Source organism: Enhydra lutris, unplaced genomic scaffold (assembly GCF_002288905.1).
Source record: "Enhydra lutris kenyoni isolate GAN:26980312 unplaced genomic scaffold, ASM228890v2 scaffoldscaffold177, whole genome shotgun sequence".
NCBI lineage: Eukaryota > Metazoa > Chordata > Mammalia > Carnivora > Mustelidae > Enhydra > Enhydra lutris.
Window position 1 is genome coordinate 141169 of NW_019154261.1, and position 4521 is coordinate 145689.

The following is a 4521-nucleotide window of genomic DNA, read 5'->3' on the forward strand; positions in this document are numbered from 1 at the left end:
GTCATGATCTCAGGGTCCTGGGATCGAGCCCCGCATTGGGCTCTCTGCTCAGCGGGGAGCCTGCTTCCTCCTCTCTCTCTCTGCCTGCCTCTCTGCCTACTTGTGATCTCTGTCTGTCAAATAAATAAATAAAATCTTTTTTAAAAAAAGGACATGTAACAGTTGACAAATGTATGTTTACTCTGATCCAGTTAGACAACTAATCTAGGTCAAATTACCAAAGCAATTTCACCTTGCTTTTTCAGGACTGGAGCTTTTCAATGACTTCAAATTTAGAATCTTCACATGTGAAGTCTGGGACGTAATCACGTCTGCTTGACCGTACATTTTCTTAAGCGTAAAAAGCTCTCTCTCTCATAAGAAATAACATGGAGGACATGGGGAGATGGAGACGAGAAGGGAGTTGGGGGAAATTGGAGGGGGGGGTGAACCACGAGAGACTGTGGACTCTGAAAAACAACCTGAGGGTTTTGGAGGGGCGGGGGGTGGGAGGTTGGGTGAGTCTGGTGCTAGGTTTTGTGGAGGGCACGCATTGCATAGAGCACTGGGTATGGTGCATAAACAATGAATTCTTGAACACTGAAAAGAAATTTAAAAAATAAATTAAAAAAAAATTTTTTTTAAAAAAGCTCTCTCGGAGGAAAATATATAGCAGTACAAGCCTTTCTCAAGAAACAAGAAAGGTCTCAGGTACACAACCTAAACCTACACCTAAAGGAGCTGGAGAAAGAACAAGAAAGAAAGCCTAAACCCAGCAGGAGAAGAGAAATCATAAAGATCAGAGCAGAAATCAATGAAATAGAAACCAAAAAATCAATAGAACAAATCAATGAAACTAGGAGCTGGTTCTTTGAAAGAATTAATAAGATCGATAAACCCCTGGCCAGACTTATCAAAAAGAAGAGAGAAAGGACCCAAATAAATAAAATCATGAATGAAAGAGGAGAGATCACAACGAACACCAAAGAAATACAGACAATTATAAGAACATACTATGAGCAACTCTACGCCAAGAAATTTGACAATCGGGAAGAAATGGATGCATTCCTAGAGACATATAAACTACCACAACTGAACCAGGAAGAAATAGAAAGCCTCAACAGACCCATAACCAGTAAGGAGATTGAAACAGTCATCAAAAATCTCCAAACAAACAAAAGCCCAGGGCCAGATGGCTTCCCGGGGGAATTCTACCAAACATTTAAAGACGAACTAATTCCTATTCTCCTGAAACTGTTCCAAGAAATAGAAATGGAAGGAAAACTTCCAAACTCATTTTATGAGGCCAGCATCACCTTGATCCCAAAACCAGACAAGGATCCCATCAAAAAAGAGAACTCCAGACCAATATCCTTGATGAACACAGATGCAAAAATTCTCACCAAAATACTAGCCAATAGGATTCAACAGTACATTAAAAGGATTATTCACCACGACCAAGTGGGATTTATTCCAGGGCTGCAAGGTTGGTTCAACATCTGCAAATCAATCAATGTGATACAACACATTAATAAAAGAAAGAACAAGAACCGTATGATACTCTCCATAGATGATGAAAAAGCATTTGACAAAGTACAGCATCCCTTCCTGATCAAAAGTCTTCAAAGTGTAGGGATAGAGGGCACATACCTCAATATTATCAAAGCCATCTATGAAAAACCCACCGCAAATATCATTCTCAATGGAGAAAAACTGAAAGCTTTTCTGCTAAGGTCAGGAACACGGCAGGGATGTCCGTTATCACCACTGCTATTCAACATAGTACTAGAAGCCCTAGCCTCAGCAATCAGACAACAAAAGGAAATTAAAGGCATCCAAATTGGCAAAGAAGAAGTCAAACTATCACTCTTCACAGATGATATGATACTATATGTGGAAAACCCAAAAGACTCCACTCCAAAACTGCTAGAACTAGTACAGGAATTCAGTAAAGTGTCAGGATATAAAATCAATACACAGAAATCAGTTGCATTTCTCTACACCAACAACAAGACAGAAGAAAGAGAAATTATGGAGTCAATCCCATTTACAATTGCACCCAACACTATAAGATACCTAGGAATAAACCTAACCAAAGAGGCTAAGAATCTATACTCAGAAAACTATAAAGTACTCATGAAAGAAATTGAGGAAGACACAAAGAAATGGAAAAATGTTCCATGCTCCTGGATTGGAAGAATAAATATTGTGAAAATGTCTATGCTACCTAAAGAAATCTACCCATTTAATGCAATTCCTATCAAAGTACCATCCATTTTTTTCAAAGAAATGGAACAAAAAATCCTAAAATATATATGGAACCAGAAAAGACCTCGAAGAGCCAAAGGAATATTGAAAAAGAAAGCCAAAGTTGGTGGCATCACAATTCCGGACTTCAAGCTCTATTACAAAGCTGTCATCATCAAGACAGCATGGTACTGGCACAAAAACAGACACATAGATCAATGGAACAGAATAGAGAGCCCAGAAATAGACCCTCAACTCTATGGTCAACTAATCTTCGACAAAGCAGGAAAGAATGTCCAATGGAAAAAAGACAGCCTCTTCAATAAATGGTGTTGGGAAAATTGGACAGTCACATGCAGAAAAATGAAATTGGACCATTTCCTTATACCACACACGAAAATAGACTCAAAATGGATGAAGGACCTCAATGTGAGAAAGGAATCCATCAAAATCCTTGAGGAGAACACAGGCAGCAACCTCTTCGACCTCAGCCGCAGCAACATCTTCCTAGGAACATCGCCAAAGGCAAGGGAAGCAAGGGCAAAAATGAACTATTGGGATTTCATCAAGATCAAAAGCTTTTGCACAGCAAAGGAAACAGTTAACAAAACCAAAAGACAACTGACAGAATGGGAGAAGATATTTGCAAATGACATATCAGATAAAGGGCTAGTGTCCAAAATCTATAAAGAACTTAGCAAACTCAACACCCAAAGAGCAAATAATCCAATCAAGAAATGGGCAGAGGACATGAACAGACATTTCTGCAACGAAGACATCCAGATGGCCAACAGACACTTGAAAAAGTGCTCCACATCACTCGGCATCAGGGAAATACAAATCAAAACCACAATGAGATATCACCTCACACCAGTCAGAATGGCTAAAATTAACAAGTCAGGAAATAACAGGTGCTGGCGAGGATGCGGAGAAAGGGGAACCCTCCTACACTGTTGGTGGGAATGCAAGCTGGTGCAACCACTCTGGAAAACAGCATGGAGCTTCCTCAAAAAGTTGAAAATACAACTACCCTATGACCCAGTAATTGCACTGCTGGGTATTTACCCTAAAGATACAAACGTAGTGATCCGAAGGGGCACGTGCACCCAAATGTTTATAGCAGCAATGTCTACAATAACCAAACTATGGAAAGAACCTAGATGTCCATCAACAGACGAATGGATAAAGAAGATGTGGTATATATACACAATGGAATACTATGCAGCCATAAAAAGAAATGAAATCTTGCCATTTGCGACGACGTGGATGGAACTAGAGGGTATCATGCTTAGCAAAATAAGTCAATCGGAGAAAGACAACTATCATATGATCTCCCTGATATGAGGGAGAGAAGATGCAACATGGGGGGTTAAAAAGGTAGGAGAAGAGTAAATGAAACAAGATGGGATTGGGAGGGAGACAAACCATAAGTGAATCTTAATCTCACAAAACAAACTGAGTGTTGATGGGGGGAGGGGGGTTGGGAGAGGGGGGGTCGGATTATGGACATTGGGGAGGGTATGTGCTATGGTGAGTGCTGTGAAGTGTGTAGACCTAGCGATTCACAGACCCGTACCCCTGGGGATAAAAATATATTATGTGTTTATAAAAAAAAAAAAAAACCTCTCTCAGGGGCACCTGGGGGGCTCAGTCATTAAGTGTTTGCCTTCGGCTCAGTTCATGACCCCAGCTCCTGGGATGGTGCCCCATATCAGTATCCCTGCTCATTAGGGAGCCTGCTTCTCCCTCTCCAGCTCCCCTGTGCTTGTGTTCCCTCTCTCACTTGCTCTCTCTGTCATAAATAAATAAAATCTTAAAAAAAAAAAAAAATCTCCCTCTCTAGGTCTTACTGGGGCTCTGGGCCAGTATCGGCGGGTCCTCTAGATACCCGTAGCATCGTTCTGTATTCCCTAATCTTGCCCATGAAGAGTTTCTGTATAGGATCAAGGTCTTCATTAAATGCCACTGCTGTAACACCAATGTGGCTCCTGAATGAATGGAGACTGCAGGCGGAATGAGAGCAGAGAAGCTAAAAAGCCTGGGAAGAGTCACAGACATTCTGTTCCTTGAACTCAGTCCAGAGAAGCCAGAGCTTCCACTGAGGCCACATTCTACTTCCTCCCTGGCTCCTAAGTTCTCTGGGCCTCAGTTTCCTCATATGTAAGCTAAGATTGGTATTCACATTCTCCCAATTCCCTTCCTGCTCAGTTTCTGTGAGTGCATGAGGATCTGAGGTGCCCGTTAAGTAGCTCTGGGGACTGCAGCTGAGACCTGACTTGGGCCGTTCTCTGTGTG

The 4521-nt window shown here is 41.4% G+C and overlaps 1 pseudogene; it reads right to left on the reverse strand.

The window, feature by feature from the left end:
• Positions 1-241: 241 nt before the first annotated feature.
• On the reverse strand, positions 242-4284 carry LOC111140124 (annotated as a pseudogene).
• Between the last annotated feature and the right edge of the window lie 237 nt (positions 4285-4521).